Here is an 18157-nt window from a genome sequence, read left to right as displayed (position 1 = left end):
ACATTTATTCATGACAAATAATGATAGGGTCAAACTAATTTTGTTCACCAGTCTGCTCATTACTGGGATTGAGGGAAGTGGGCTGCAACAGGTTAATTAGTAAATCACATGCTCATCCAGGGGACAATCAAGTAAATGAAAGGATTTTTGTTAATTATGTTCGTCTTAGTCAGGCTAAGATGTCTTTTACTAACACTGAGAGAATTAATTTGCCAACCTCGTTTGCTACACAATGTCTTCCACTGACTGGGTCCATTATATTCAAGGCCACTTTGGGTAATGCCTTTAGAAATATTGCAGGTACCTCACGACAAAGATAAGGAGGCAGTGTATTAAAATACACCCGGCTCTAAAGCTGATAGAGATCAGGTAAGTAGAACAAAAATCTCCTGGATCTTTATCAGGAAAACTTGTAAACATCATTATTTCTTTTTTATTAAGAACTACATGATAATGTGTTTCATCTGATAAAAACTGAGATTTTTCCGATGGCAATGTCCATTCATCGTCTGCTCTGTCCTGGACTGAAATAGTAAACAACCACGTGAACCTGCTTTAATTACAAACTTCTTATCAAACCGTTGATGATTTGAAATCAGCCGTCATCATTCATTTCATTCAGTGGTGTTTCCTGCCGGCTGGTGAATGCAAGTCCAATATTCACTCTCCTTTTGGATCCTTTTTCTTTGGTCTCGACCAACTCCCGAGGGAAATATCTGGCTCCCTCGATGCGCCACTATGTTCGGCGGCTAATCTCCAACAGTGTTTGTGTAACTTGGTGCAGAGCTCGTTGTGTACAGTGTGTTTCCAGATCTTTTATAATGAAAACAGCTCAGGGAGTGGTGAGAGGGAACCAGAGCAGTGAAGTTACAGGCCAGCTAAACAAAGAAGAGCTGAAACTCAATCTAATTCTCTAAAATTCAGAGGAGAGTTGCAGATTCAACTCCTATCACACTGTCATGTGATACTTAGTTATGAAACTTTGTAAAGACATTCATGTTTCCCAGAGGATGAATCTCACAGACTTTTGTGATCATCTTACTTTTCATCTGCTGCTTTAAAGAGGCGAGAGATCAAATCTGTTTTCTTTGACCAAATACCTGAAAAACTAATAACATAAGAATCAGTCGTACCTTGATGAAAAATGTTAATCAAGATAATATACAAATACTCATCATCTTAACATTGTCATGGTGAACAAGTTAGCAGGTTGACAATAGCTTTTTCCTCAAAGCATCGATGTGCCGGAGTACAATGTAAGAATAACTAGCACGACTGCTGTATCTTGCTAATAAACATGTACTATTTGAACCAATATATTATCATAAAAATGTTTTACTTGATGTTTAACACTTGATTTTGTACATAGGATGTCTTTTAAATACAGAACTATTGGCTTGTCAACAAAGAAAATGAAAGACAGTGGTACCTTAATTTAGAAAAAGTAGATTCATGGAAACAGATTTCAGACTACAAGAAAAAAAAAACAAGGTTTAAAATGGAGTGTTATCTCCTGGGGTATCCAGAGGGCTGAGTCAAAGTTGCTGTCATTTGCACCAACATGAGACAAAAGCGGGAGAGTCAACAAAATGTGTCAGTGCTTCCCAGTGGCTCTGACTTGCTCCAGTGGTTCCATTCACATGCCGGCGCCATCTATCATGGACCCCGATCATAGTATTGCTGTGCCAAGCAGAGGCTTTGCTGGGAGTACGATGGAGTAGCGATGCAGTGCCTTTATTGACCCAAGCCTCTGTCAAAGCCAAGGACAAATGGGCTGCTGCTCCACAGGGGGATTGATTTTTGGTCTAACGGAAGATCGTGGAGAGGAATTGAGAGTGTCCCGCAGAGCGAGGTTAATACTGCCCCTGTATGTGCCTGAACATGCAGGAATACTTCACTGGATAAGAGGGAACAGTCTGAGTGTACGTACTGGACCGAATACAGCTCTTTAGCACGGGGTCTCTGTAGACTCTCTCTAACCGAAACAGCTGCTTCACCTGTTTCGTCTCCAGCTGCAGCAACAGATTGGGCGACTCAACCAGAGTCAGTGATTGAATTTACTCCAGGTTAAGTGACACAGTGCCTCTGTGTATGTTTCAACAACAGACTGGATATAAAGATGGAGGACAGGGCTGCTCCCCTTAAGTGAAGCCAAAGTGTCTTGATCGGTGCTTAGTGGCTCGATGCAGTATATGTCATAAATCTCACCTCCTCCTTGTAAGTGGATGGGATACATGGACCAAACTGAAAAATAAAAGCACGACGCCTGCCAGCTAACCTGGTAGTGCAGGCAACCAACATTGGGACCTTCTCCAGCGCCTGCAAACCTGGTTCTGAATCGACCCATTACCTTTGTTTTATAAAAACAAGGCGAAGCGTCATGATTGACAGCTGGGACTGACTCACGATTGGTCGGGCGTTGGTATTGGCAGGACGTCACCACATTGGCTCCATCCCCTGAACTCTACCCTGCCGCACAGACTCTGGCTCCAAATGTGCAAGATGGTGGCATAATTTGTGGATAGTGGGAGGAAGTGGAGACACATTGTCCATCTTTATATATAATCTATATTTTTGATGAATAATCAAATTAAGTGAGAGCTACTGTGTGTATGTCTTGGTTGCGTGACTCTGACTCTCCACTGTGAGTGGAAGTGAAGCCTCTGGAGGATTTTTGTCAAAACTACAAGGTGCATTATTCTGTCATCTCCTGGTTTACCACAACGGGTAGTGACACTCATACAAGGCAGCAAATGTGCAAGCTTGCATTCACTCACACACACAAATATGCACCCATACATAATCCAAGCTCTGTAGAAGTGCTTAATGTGGTACTCCTCTGATGAGGTCAGCGCAGCAGGATTTGTTATATTTAACCGCTCTGACAAGCAAATCAAGAAAAGGTTGCAAGTGAATTCCAAGATGATCCACAAAGAGCAGTTCTATATGAAAATGTCACATACATATTATGGCTGATTTCAAGACGCAATGACTGAGAGAGATGAGGCATAAATCATTTGCGTCCTCCTCCTCCTCCTCCTCCTCCTCCTCCTCCTCCTCCGAATGTGTCAGCATGCAGACCGAAGCAGCTGAAGGTCATTTTAAATGCAGAAGTTGTCAATAATATAAAAGGCTCTTCAATTAAGCTACTGATGGCATGCTCAGCCTTCCCCTGGTGATAACATCAGAATGAAAAGAGGAGCTTACGAATGGAAGAGAAGCTGTTGTTTAAAGGCACGAGGCAAACTGCTGCAGCTTTGAAATTCTCCCGAGTGAGGTCAGGTACCTCAGCTGCTTGCTTGTGTTTCATCAGGAATGTTCTGCACTGGGCAGCATGAATTCAATTCAATTCAATTCTGTTTGTATAGCGCCAAATCACAACACATTTGATCTCAATGCATTTTACAGAGTAAGGACAAGACCTTACAATATTACAGGGAGAAATCCAACAGTTCCAAAAATTTGAAAGTATTTGGCCACAGAGAAGAGGTCAACTCCATTTTAACAGGAGGAAACCTTTAGGGGAGTCTGACTCAGGGTAGAAAACCATCTGCCTGGAATGGTTGGGTACAAAGAAAAGAAATGGGTGAGCGAGGAGGAAGATAAACAGCAGGAGGAAAGAAGATAGTTGTAAAGAATATAGCACTTCTAATTTAATAATGATTATATTTAATATGATGCATGTCACCTCTTTGAAACACCTCAACTACACAACAACCAAATTCACACAGATATTTGAAGGTTTACAGATGTGAAAAAGAGAAAGTAGAGACTGTTACGGATAAAACCGGAAATAAGGGCAGGCACGAAGGTACACGGACAGACAGGGGCGACAGCTATTGTAACCATGGACATAAAAGATGGACAAAGATGGACGACACGTCTCCACTTCCTCCCACTATCCAGAAACGCAACCAAAATATTCCGGATACGAACGCTGCCATCTGCCAGTGGTTTCGAGTTCCCTCTTATACATGTGCTTGACCAATCAACAGTTGGCAATCATGACGTTTCACCCCATTTTTATAGCAAAAAATAACTCACTAAAATGAAACTTTCTGGAAGAATTAGCACTTGAACATATACATTTGTTGTGTACTTAGATCTTTTTGTTTGTTCTATGTGCAATCCACTAACATGGAGGAGGTGGGATTCATGGCCTATACTCATTGAGAGGCTTTGGCTTATAGGGGTGTTATGTTGTCTATCATTACCTTAACTCTATGAATGTAACAAGGGCTATTTAGAACAAAAAAGGTTGAATTTATAAATCGTACAACTACAACCTACACCAGTTTTATGATTTCAAAGTAGAGACATGAGGAACATTTGAGAGCGGAAGCTGCTGTGTTGATTTTGAGATTTTTGTGGAACATAGTGAGTCTGTCAATGATATACTGTAGGTCAACAATGTCAGTTCAGCGATGAGGCTTATACTTTATATTTTTCCAAAAATCTTAATAAAAAATTGATCCTACTAACAAGTCTCTTTGCAGTTGAGGCCTTATCTATCTTATTCCTCTGTGCCATAGACCGGGTGGTGCAATAACTGTGAAAAACACATCAACAAGCCAGACAACTGCACTGATGTATCCTTTCAACACGAACACACACATAGTTGCACATTCACCGTCCTCCTGCTGTAGGTTAAAAATAACAAATGTGTATTAATCCTTGAATTGAAAATGATGACATCAAACATTTAGGACCTGTCTGCGACCGTCTGCATGTCAGAACCAATGCGCCACAGTGTTGCTTTTGATTTTGACTGTGACTCGTTGACAATAACTAAAAGCAGAATAACACAACATTTATCTCTAAGATGAAGATATGCTTTTGTTTTCTAAGGAGTCGCCTGAGGTTACATTATGAAAGCCAGACGGACTGTGTTCAGCTAAGTTTTAAAGTGACACTTAATTTGGCCAGTTCATCACAAATGCTCACCATTCTCCGTTAACTAAGCTTTTAATGCTCCAATTAAGAATTAATGTTACCCTACTCTGCACTTCAACATGAGAGAGCTCATTAGAGACGATCTCTGAGCATGGCTCTTCTCTCCCCGGCCACCACACAGTACATCAATACTGTCTGGATTATATTGTTTTGAAGTGGATCTAATCTGGTCAGTTTAAATCAGCAGCTCAGCCTGGTCGGCATTATCTAAATCTCTGCTTTAAATTCCACCTGCACGCCCTTCTTTTCTGTTTTCTTGCTCTTTCCTCAGTCATTCTACTCTTGTTTTCTCCTTTTATCTTTCTCTCTGTCCTGTCTTCTTTCTCTTGTCCTCTATGTCTCCATCAGGACCAGAGGATGTGCGCCAAACACTTTGCATATCTGGCCTAGACCTCCCCTATTTATCAGCTGTACAAGAATTTAACAAGTGACAAAAAGATGAAGCAGCCCTGTGCTCCTGTTCTGCTGCTTACACTGAATCACAATCACAGTGGTGGAAGACAGGAGAATCACAGTGAAATGCTGCCTGTGTCCTTTTCATGTAATTAGGAAAGGTGCTGAGCTGGAGTGGCCCTGCCTGCCACACTGACAAGCAGATGGAGAGGGACGGTGGCCACGAGCCACACAAGCATCTATCAACACAAAACTCTGCCAAGTGTGTGTGTGTGAGTATAAATATTGCACAGGTAAAAGGTTGTGTGTAGGCGTGAGAGCAGCAGGAGTTTGTAATATCACAGCAGGCTGCATCCAGAAGATTTCATTTCCCACATCTGCTTGCTACCTTATCTTTGTGCAGGCTGAGAGCTGGAGAGTGGAATTGAGGGAACATTCAAAGTAAAGAATGTGAGAGCAAAGAATTCAACAAAATTGTACCCTTAAGTTGATGTCGAATTTAGAACCTCACGTGCATTTATCCATCCATCATCTATACTGCTTCTGCTTTCGAGGGTGGAAGGGGGAACTGGAGCCATATCTCATATCTACGGTCAATTCAGAATCTGCACCTAACCCCAATCTGAATGTCTTTGGACTTTTTAGAGGAAGCCGGAGAACCCTGAGAGAACCCAAGCAAACATGAGGAGAACATGGAAACTAAACAGAAAAACCCAGATGTGAAACTTTAAACCTTCTTGCTGTGAGGTGACAGTGCTAACAACCGCACCACCATGCTTATCCATTTCACCTTTTCCCTGTCTTTCAGAATCCCACTGCAATGCCTGCAAAGATAATCAATAGATAATGTATATGTCACAAATTCACAAATTCTGACACAAGATCTTGTGCATTCATTCATGACTCCATGCTTTGTATGTGTACCTCCTCTGTGAAGTTAAGCCTGGGCACAGAGAACACAGAGGCCATCAGACAGCTTGACATCAGATGATTTTCAGTCTGTGTCATTCATGAGCTGGACCACGCTGTGACCTTTTGAACAATCGAAACCAAGTGGATCCTCATCGATCATCCTGCAGACGTCACACTGGCCACGACAGGAAACATTCTCAGAACTTTATTCTGCTGTTTCTGGAGAGCTAATCTAACCGACAGTGGTGTGAGGTTACAAAATTGCGACGTGTCATATTTCCTGGTAATTGCATTACAATTGCTCAGCCATATGAATGAACTTACAGAGCAGCGCATATATGCTGAGACGACAGAAACTCCCATTTTAAGTAATTTCCGAACAGTGTGCAGTCATTACGTGCAGGAACAAAGTAAATAGGAGTTCCATGACCTGTGAAATATGGATCTGAAAGCTGCCCCTTGCTTTAGTGCTTTAGTGTGTTGGCCAAGGCAATAGGAACTGAGGTCTGTGGGGATGTGAGCTGAAGGGGGCGGGATGGCTGTGAGCCCACAGGCTCTGGATCAGCCTGACAGAATCAATGGGATCAATTAACATATAGGGCCCGACTGAAAGCAAACACTATATCAAATCCATCTATAATCCACTGTGTGTTCCTTCGGTGTGCGTGTGTGTGTGTGTGTGTTTGGACAGGCGCATGTGAATATTTGGAGGGTCAGCATGTGGTGTGAAAGAGAATTTCCCCTCGCTGGCTTGAGCTGGATAAATATAATCAAGGAAGTAATAAAGCATTGACAAGCAACTTCTTGAATCACACAGCTGACGTTATCAAATTGAACAATGTGACATGTTTGTGATTTACGCACCCTTTAGATAAGGAGGGGCTCCCTTTTGTTTTCAGTTGAAATGCAGTTAGCAGGGAAAAAACAAATAAACCAATAATTACATTTCCCGAAGACAACCATGATGAATGTTCCAGAGGGCAATGAGAGACTTTAGTAGTTCCACTGGATTGGTGCTAGAAAGGCACTACACCGATTTAATATGGTGCTTAAATAATGTTAGAAATCTAACCTGCATGGGCGCAAATATACCGATTTTCAAACTGGATTAATATTTGAGTCCAGGAGCCATTAATGTAGCAAAAACATTTACAAATGTGAATGGTGAATATAATTGTAACTCAATCCCTGTGTGTGTAATCAGATTTATAGTAAATGTGATCTGTAAATGTTTAGACGGGGCTACCCCTGAATGGTGGTATGTAGGCTGTACAGCTACTGAGGCAGACACACAAATCCACACACAAATATGCAAATTAACATACGCATTTGAGGCAAAAGTGCAGCAAAAAAAAAAAAAAAAAGACGGCAAATTGAGAGGCCTGACAGAATTTTGCAATGTATACAAAATGTTATTACGCACACAGAACTTGAGATAGTTACACAACTCCCATCACATTTGTAAATCATTTTGCTACAATAATGGCAACATATTTACAGATCATTATGAGATCATGCATGATCGTGCTGTATCGAGCTTTAGTTATATTGTGTTTACCCCTCCATCGGCATAGTGCTGAGTAGATAATAAGTGAATTTTCATTTCTGGGTGAACTATCCCTTTAATGCCCCGTAGCTTCCTAGGGTGTTAAGCTCTGAAAACATCTTGCACTTCCTTGGATGTAACTCAATAGCATCTATTTTAGGAGATCTTTCAAAGCCCCTTCATTATACTTTTCATAAAAAAAATCTCCATAATCAATCCTCTACAACCTTGACAAAATTATAAGCGAATATTTTCCCATATATGAAAATGCTGCTGCAGAACACATTATGCAGCTGTTTTCACAGGCAGTGAGCGGTGCTCCCTCTAATGATTCAATTGACTTTGACTTTGCGTTGCTCGAAATGAAACCCTGAGTTTTCCATTGGGAGCAGATGTGTTGATGCAACAACACCTTCCAGACAGTTACGTGTGCACGGAGATGTGAGAAGAGTCATTTCGTGTGCACACACCATGAGTCCTGAATGGATCCAAAGGGGGTTTTTCAGGGGGGACTTCTGATTTGGGGTTTTTTTTTATTGCAGAGGTATGTTTTCTGTGAGACAAATACCTAGTGTTGCTCTGTTTTAGTAAATGGGTTCCAGACAGTTAGCTTCTGCCTTTGCCTGCATCTCATTTACTCAAAGCCAATATGACTATTTCTGTGTGGAGCTGGGAAATGATAAATGATGGCGTGCTGCATAATAAATATGAAATCCCTGGATCATTAGCTGGAGGGAAAAGTGCATAATCAGCCCATGGATGCACTGTAGTCAGGGAGTCATCGATATCATTAAATCAGCTCACCCCTTAAGAGAGGCAGAGACAGAGACAGAGGCAGAGACAGTTGGAGAGACAGGGGCAGAGACAATTAGAGAGACAGAGAGCAGTCTGAAAGGATTAATTCAGTAATGGACAGAGAGCAGTTGAAGAATATGACCGTCTATTTAAATGGATACTGCTGCTATTGCCACTGACAGTGAGGTTGTTTCGCCTCAGAGCTCGAAGAGAAGGAAAGAGAGGAGACAAAAGTTTCCTGTCAGAGGAATTACACAAAGGTGGGAAGAGGGAAAAACAGAGATGAAGACATGTTTCCCCAAATTTATTGTGCTGACATCACCTAACACCCAGTGCTGCTCTGCCCATTTTAGCCTCCAGCTAAGGCTTTAGAGATGGTGTGGAAGTGGTGCGACGGAGTGCTGCAGTGGGCCATCCCTCCAGCCGGCTGACAGGCCAGTCGATGTGTTTAATCAACCAAAGACACGCTATAGGGAAACAGGCCCTGCATCAAAGAAGTGCTGATACATTGATTCACCTCACCTCCAGGCATAACAGCTTATCTGCTCTCCCTGATCCAGGGCGGCCACGTGCACACATACAGTCGTCATGACACACACACGCAGAGAGAGGGAGAGAGAGGGAGAGAGAGAGAGAGAGAGAGAGAGAGAGAGAGAGAGAGAGAGAGAGCCTCAAAGACAAGATATTGAGCAGGAAACAGAGGATGCTCGCCGCTCAATCAATACAGTGTACGAGAGTTGCTGTGTTCTAACATCAGAGCAGGAAAGAATTGATCCAGACCTCCTCTTCAATCTGCACCTCCTAATTTCAAAGAGCTTTATTTTTTCTTTCCTCAAACCGTAGTCATCATGAAATATGTCGGAATCATTTGATTTAAAAAAAAGTTTCACAGACTGTGACGCTGACTATAAACCTCCCCTCATCTGCTAATGCCCATCTCGATGCAAAAGTTCTTCGCCAAATAATAAAGATGAGGTATGAGCTCCTCAGCGCTTGGGCTCTGTCTCGCTTCCACTCTATCCTCTTGGGACGATAAAAATGAGCAATTGAAGATGTCACTGTCTTTCACGGGACAGTAACTTTTCCAAAGCAGCAATGAAAGTATTGGAATCACTGCAGCATGGTGAGGTTTACAGGATGAGATTGAGTATTGTAAGTAAAGAGAGACATATCATACATGCATCATATCATATCAACATCATAGTTTCACAATTTGTACAGTACCATTTCAGTGCATGTGGGATATTTCATCTTTTTTCTCTATGGCTCCACAGAAGCAGGTTTTTCTTGCATATTTCTGCATAGAGATAAACCCCACTTATAAATTCTCTCATATGCTCAACGAGAATAACGGCAAAAACAGATTTCTTTGAGGATATGGTTTGTAAGATTACATTTCCACTTACATCATCCTTTCCCATCTGCTCTGTGTCCTCCCACTCCCAGAAAAATGGGGAGCTGACGGAGGCACTGCTGCAGCCCTCTTGGTTTCCTCACTCGCTGCACCGCCCCCTTGTCCTGGCCCAGCATCGTTAGCTCGCTGCAGGCCTAACTGGGCTCTGTCTAATAACTGCAGTCCCCCGGGGTGTGCTCTAATGAATAGAGAATATAATTAATGCCACGGTGACGGATATTGGCTGACAGGCCTCGGGCGGGACCTGCTCAGCATTCAACTTCTTCACTGACTTATCTCTCTCTCCGTCTCTCCATCCACTCCGCTGAGAGACCAGAGTGTTATTAGCGTTGTCTATTTCACCCAACTTTCACCCATCGGGCTTCTGCTCCACAGTGATTGCTGTTCTCCAAAAAGCTACAGATGTGTAAACTTCCATTTGCGATATCTGATTGAGCGAAGCCCTGAAATTGCCTGGCATTACATTGATATTACTCCTCTTGTAAACAATGGTCCGCTGCTCCACGCTCTCCTGTCTGTTTTCTATTTGCAGGAATTACTGTGAATTTTAAAGCATGTCGGGCTGTTTTTGTGTGTGACCGGCTGTGGGTGGACGAGTGACTGAGTGTGTGTGGTAACCGGTGCTGTGTCAGCGTTATGCGTCAATGGGGCATTCAGGTGTATCCAACAAAAGACAGAAGTGAACGGCGAGCTGCTCTGCCCCTCAGCGAGCACACCTACAGGCATCCATCTAGCTGTCTGGCGCTCTGTCACGCCTCACAGGAAGACGCTGATGGATTCACCCTGGATCCTGCCCTTTCTCCTCTCTCTCTGAGCCTCTCCTCTCCGCCCTCCCGCCTCCATCTGTCTACCATCTGCTCAATCCTCCCAACTCCCTCGTCGCTCCCATGTTACCCCGCGTAGTTACTTTGATTTCACTCTTCTTCCACAGCCACTTCATTTGCCCCGTCGCTCGTGTCTGGGCTCCCGGAGACAGGAGGTTTCACTGTCAGGATACAAAACCGTCATCTCTGCAAGGAAGCACAACAAGATCTGCTTTTCAGATAACATTTGTCAAGCTCTACAATGGGAGACAGCTGATATGATTTGGGGAGCATTTTGAGCGAGACTATAAAAATCACAAGTTTGGAATACAGACACTTTGTGGCACACTACCGTCCCCCAGTGGCATCTAACAGCTTCTGCACCTCACAGCTAAGATTACTTCCAATTTGACTGGCAGTGTCTCCAGCCAGGCGTGGGGCCAGGGTAAGCTCTTAATGAGCCTCCAGCGGGGAACAGATGAAAAAGGAGCAGAGGATAAGCAGAGCTGGAATATCAGGGAAGAGCTGCAGTAAGTGGGGGTAAAAAAAATTATAATGAGGCGTTGCTCTGTTGCTTCAGCAGTGTTAAGATACAGTATATAGGATGGATTTGGATTTTGGCAGGATTAGAGAGTGCAACAGCATCTGCACACTGAGAGGCAGCATGTTAATGACCATGCTACAGATAGATGGACAACATGACAGCACACATGCCCTTGTTTGCTTTTATACCTGCGGATGTGTGTGTGTGTGTGTGTTTGTGTGTGTCAGTGGTTGCAGTGCTGCCATTTCTCTTTGATTGACAGACCATTAATGAACAGGCAGTCCCACGTATGTATCAATCTGACAGAGTAAAGCCAAGCTATTATGCTCAAACCATTATCAAGAGGCTAAGTGGATTAAATTAACAAAACCTCCTGACAGGCAAAGAGGAAACGCTGGGTTACATTTGCGATTTCACACAAGGCTTTGGCCTTTGCATTGCGTTCTTGTGGGATAAAAATAATAATGGCTTTGTTGGATGAAAATGTAGATTTCCTCTCCCTTTTACCCATGTGTGCACGACAGAATAGTGATGCCATAAAAGCTTCCATTCAACACCTTAACATCACAGCACACCACACTCCACTGTGCTGACCTTGGCTGTAATTGCAGCAGAACCTCTTCTTTTATGCATTGGTCATCAGGATAGAGGAATTAAATGTCAACCGAGCCTGAGGGGGAAGAAGCCAGGTATTGCACTGCACCGAATTGGAAGCTCTCCAAAATGACTGATATTCAGTCCCACTGTTCCCTCAGCTCCCGTCCAGACACACACACACACACACACACACACACACACACACACACACACACACACACACACACACACACACACACACACACACACACACACACACACACACACACACACACACACACACACACACACACACACACACACAAACACAGTCGTGTCTCCATGGCTTCAGAGAGCAATACCCCGACATTCATTTCCTGAAAATTAAGTCTAACCTTAACCAAAATTAACCCTTACTGTCACCTTAAAACAAATACTTAAATATGAATCATTTTACGTGAATCATGTCACAATCACATTCTGCTTTTTTATCCCCATAAAGAAAACACATCCCTCCGGATGTGACTGTGTTAAAGTCCCCACAACATAATTAAAACCTGGACGACACACACCAACAACTGCAATGACATGGACACTAATGGAATTCTATGGCAGTCTACTTAATTGAAATAGAGAAAACACTGCAGGCACACACACATCCATTCATTCATCCAGACTGACACATACACAAATTATGCACAAAGGAGATACACATTCTTGTCACTAAGCAGTGGAGAAGACAGAGGGATTGAGAGTCTTCACATTCGGAGGGGAACTAGAGCATGTGGTGACAGCGGAGTGGTGAGTGTCCAGAGGGAGGCTGTGATGTGCAGCAGAGAGGAACAGCTTTGAGTCAAGGTTTCTGAGAGTCACAGGGGGAGGAACACGGCACCAGCCTTTCTAAAATGTTTTCTGATTCAAAAAGTGATTCACTATTTTTGTCTTTGCAAGACGATCCCACGGCGCCACATCCGAGTGCTGAATGTTCGTGCACTTGAAACTGATTCGAGATTCAAATGTTGTTTCTATTGAGAAGAGGTTCTCCATTTTTTTCTCAGCCAAAGACCGCCGACAAGAAAGAAAATATTTCAGGCAACCTTCTCATGTATGTCCCTTGGAATAAAAAAACAAACTTTAACTTAGTTAAGTGAAAGAACAAAACCATAGAAAAAGAAGAGAGACCAGAAAAAGTATAATAAAGATATTGATCATGATCATTTTAAAGGATGGACCTGGAAACCTTTCACTGACCCCTGCAGTGTGCCAACCAGACTACCAAATAACACAACAGTACATTTAGACAATAGGAAATTTGAGCTGGGTCCATGTCCCATCCACTAACATAGAGGAGGTGGGATTCATTACCTGCCACCAGGGGGGCGATCAATACACTTTGGCTTCACTTTTCGGGGGCAGACATCCTGTCCATTTATATTCAGTCTGTGATTCAGACTTCAGTTTTTCTTCACTTGTTGATCCAGACAGACTTTTAATGACTGTTTTTTCATTTTCTTAGCAACATTACTCATTTATTTGATATAACCATCTCGTTTGACACACAGGAAGTGTTGTGTTCTCATGTTGTTAATATGCCATGGCAGATTTTTCTCCCTTTTCTGCATCTCAGTGGAGCATTAGGACTAAAAGGCCTCAGCAGCCTTATTAAGAGACATGCTCCCTTCAGATTTTGTGATCTTTGAAAATTGGAAAAGACACAGTTGAAGTCTCCAATTAGATTTGTACTCACTATAATGCATGATCTTGTTTTTTTTTTTTTATCAGTGACTAGAATACACTGTAGTTTTCCAACCGCAAGACAGAAGAAACCAAGGAGGATGTATCACCTTTGCTTTCTCCAAATAGCACTTTTCCTTTTCATCCCATAAATCTATCTTCTGCAGGTCTCGCCAATGCCTTAACCTGTGTCAGTGGGTGGTTGGGGATTCATTGCAGGTCCCTTGCAAGGTGGTTTTCAAGTCTCCTATTTTTTTCCAGGGTCTAGTGATGAAAACAAATGTCCAGATTCCCAGAGGTAAAGAGGAAACAACATCACCGGTTGCTGAACACCATCCTCAGGAGGAGAGGATGAATCTGCCTCTAATCATGAGAGAAGGTTAAGCCCACTATTGTCATACATCTCACTCAAGGGAGGTGAGGAACACATTTGGAAAAAGCATCCTCAACCTTGTGGAAACTTCCCTTAACATTTCTAATACACCATGGAAGTCAATAGCAAAAAATAAATCAGAGGATTATTTTTTGCAACACCTCGTTTTTTTTTTTTTAAATGAATCCATCGATGCACCTTGTCAAAATCTCTGTGAATAATCTTCAAGATCTTTTGGTTGATACAGTCACTATCATCTAACATCCAACTGAAATAGCTTTAAACTCTAATTATTTCTGCTCATATTGCAGTGACAAATGTCAACTTCAGAAGAATAGTGCTATCTGCGTTAATAATGAGGGTGTTGTGCAAGCAGTACTGTTCCCATTCAGTACCAGAACAACTCTCTGGCTCCTTCGACTTTAATAAACAGAAAACAGCAGGTTGTGAGTCATTTTTAAAAGAAAGTGGCAGTTTCAGACACACACACAGACTCTAAGCTTAGCCATAGTCACTTTTTGCCTAACCCTAACCTTAACCTTAAAGGGATAGTTCAACCACAAATGAAAATTCACTCATTATCAATTCACCCCTATGCCAATGGAGGGGTGGGTGAAGTGTTTGACTCCACAAAACACTTTTGCAGATTCAGGGGTAAACAGTGTAGCAGCCGAATCCAATACAATTGAAGACATTAGTGACCGATCTTCAGACGTAATAAAACAACAGAAAAAAACACAACATGCCTCCATACTGCTTGTGTGGTTTGATCAAAGTGTTCGCAAGCCCACACATTCATATTCGACTCGGAACAAGGTCATTTCCAACGTGTTTTAAGCCTAAAAGTCCACCAGAAGTGGCTAAGCTAGTGGACGTTAGCATTTCTGACGGTGCCTGAATGCACCTCGTCGGAAGATATTAGTGGATATTCTGGGTGAACTGCCCCTTTAACCTTAAACCTTGACTTAACCTAACTTTAACTATAACCATAACCTTGAAACATTTCTTCCCCTTAAAATTCAATGATTTATGTTATAGGGACTTGCTTTTTGTCCGCATGAGGAAGATAAGTCCCCAATATGTGACTATGTAAACAGATTTAGGTCCCCACAACATGAGTAAGACCTGGGCCACACATATACGCACGTACACACACACACAAACACACATTGGAATGAGATTAGTATTCCACATAGTATGTTACTGCCACAGTGCAGACTTTGATTGCGACTGTAGTCACACTGATATCATCAGGCTGCAGTGTTTACTCTGCCTGACTCCAGTTTTGTACCTAATTTATCATAATTTACATCAACACGAAGATGGTGGCATCACAACACAATCCCTACCTTTTCGCGTTTACATTAGATGTGATGCTCTGCAGCACAAAGTGAAAGACAGGAGAGCAGACAGATATATAGGGAGACAGACTGATGAAGGAGGGAGGAGAGAGGATGGGAGTGATTTTTGGGAGAAGTCAGACATGGAGGGAGAGTGGTGAGGAGATAAAAGTGGGAGAGAAAGCTGCATAAATCCGTTCAGAGTTGATGCAGTGACACTGGAGGACTACAGTCTTCAGGATAAGAATTAACACAAAATTAGCACATATTATCATAATCCCTTACTGTCTCCATTTCATTATGATTTCTGTCTGTCTGTCTGTCTGTCTCTGTCTCTCTTGTTTCTCATTTAGTCTCTTTATGACTCCAAACCAGTGGCATTGCGAGTCTTTGCTTCCACAGTAAATTGCAGCCGCAAGGCAACAGCTCCAAATCAGCACAATTAGTTTAGCTGTACGGGCCAATAACAGTTACATGATTAGTGATCAGAGAGATAAACACTATATGTAATATATATAAACACAAGGATTAGTAGAGAGGGATAAACCTGATAAGGAGTAGGAGGATTACTGAAGAGAAACTGAGGCTGTTACTCCGTTTAGAGGTGAGTCACAGGCTCTTATTGAGTAACTGATGGTGCTAATGAAGTTATAAACTCCACTGGTAAACACTGGATACCTGAGAACATGACTGGATTACTGATGAAGTTACTGGGATGGTGAGAGGCCGCCGTGTATCCAGGTGTGTACAAAAGCTGTGGGTTGTCTATATATTCCTCAGTCAAAGTGGCAAAAGTTGGATATAAATCAGGGAGTCACTCATTAAAGAACAAGATTAAAGTACAAATAAGAATAATCCTTACAATTTCAATAGGGCCTCCCACCGTCGGTGCTCGGGCCCTAACTAAACAAGACAATGAGATATTCAATTCAATGTTGGTACTTGGCAGGTGTCAGTATTTTTGATTAAAGTGAATAATAGATACAAATAGATCTCATTGAACAAAGAGAAGTAAAACAGATAATCAAAAGTATACAAAATTAAATAAATATAGACAAAAAATGATTTTCTATTAACAGTAAAATTATATTCTCCAAATTACATAAGGTAATTTAAAAGTTTTCTGCAGAATGTGAAGAGTAATTAGAAAATATATCAACTATCTAAACAAGTTAGCTGTAACTAAAGTAAATATGCCATGTATTGATAATCTTTCCCAGAAAAGGTAAATATGATTTGTTATCTATGTTTTCAATAGTAGCTACACTATTACTTGTCACTAATCTTTCACTCTCTCTCTCCACCCTGAAATCGATATCCATCTGTTGAAATGGAAATAGTGGAGAGGTGGAGAGGTGGAGAGGTGGAGAGATGGAGAGATGGAGAGGTGGAGAGATGGAGAGATGGAGAGGTGGAGAGGTGGAGAGATGGAGAGATGGAGAGGTGGAGAGATGGAGAGGTGGAGAGATGGAGAGATGGAGAGATGGAGAGGTGGAGAGATGGAGAGATGGAGAGGTGGAGAGATGGAGAGGTGGAGAGGTGGAGAGGTGGAGAGGTGGAGAGATGGAGAGGTGGAGAGATGGAGAGATGGAGAGATGGAGAGATGGAGAGGTGGAGAGATGGAGAGGTGGAGAGATGGAGAGGTGGAGAGATGGAGAGGTGGAGAGATGGAGAGGTGGAGAGATGGAGAGGTGGAGAGATGGAGAGATGGAGAGATGGAGAGGTGGAGAGATGGAGAGGTGGAGAGATGGAGAGGTGCTCATGAAAAGCAATGACATCGGTTTCAAGGCAGATTCGCCGAAACATTTCCTGCTTTAGCTTAAACATGATTAAAATTAGAAATAAAGTAGCACGTGTGTTGCATTCCTCTGATACAGAGAACCTCCACTGAACGCCAAGACCTAAGACCTACTGTACATTTCCTGTCACATAACCCACAACACACCCTCTCCCTCCACCCGTCCCGCCCCTCGCAGCTACTACTGGTGGGTAACGACGTCACGCTCCTGCTGCCTGGCAACGCCTCTTTACTGGAGGACGAAAAGTGCTCCATTGTTTTTCTGCCAATTACAGCAACTGTCTCAAGGTCTCTGTGTCTGAGTGAGAAGAGGACACAGTTCTTTTCTCCTTTCCTGCGTGCATCTGTGTGCGTGTGAGACAACACAGCCTCTCTGAATGAAACTAATATGGGGGACTCTGGGGCTGAGGAGCGATGCAGAGTATACAAGGTCTGCATTAAAGTGCACAATGGCTCCACAGATCAGCTCTGTCTCCTGCATCTCTTGGACTTTGTTTGGAGAGTGTGAGACATTTATTTCAATCACTGTAAAAGTGGAGGACAAGAAAGGAGAGAAATGGAAAAAAGACAGTTACATAAGAGGTGAAGAGCCGGTGGGGAAAAGTCCATCCCTGTCACAATTTAAGCGTCCAATCACGTAACGATATATCTTGCACATGTCCTGCTTAGCTCCAACTTGGCTGCGGATCAATAAAATGTCACCTATCACCTGAAGTATGGGCTCTCATACGAAGGCATTGTCTCCTTAGCTCAGCCAGCAGGTGTATTTATCATATATCTTTCCCTATAAAAGAAATTAGCAGTTTGGAGGCAATGTTCTCATCTCATCTTATGGTCTTTACACCTCAGTGCCTGAGGCCAGTCTCTCAGTTGGCCCTCCATTATTTATGGCTGCAGCCTTCTGTTTGATTGTTTGGTCAATGTGCACTCGTCCGACAAAAGTCTCATTGGAACACGATGCAGGTGAAAACCCTTT

The sequence above is a fragment of the Hippoglossus hippoglossus genome, chromosome 10 (assembly GCF_009819705.1).
Source record: "Hippoglossus hippoglossus isolate fHipHip1 chromosome 10, fHipHip1.pri, whole genome shotgun sequence".
In the NCBI taxonomy this organism is placed as follows: domain Eukaryota; kingdom Metazoa; phylum Chordata; class Actinopteri; order Pleuronectiformes; family Pleuronectidae; genus Hippoglossus; species Hippoglossus hippoglossus.
Note: the sequence above shows the minus strand (reverse complement) of the source record.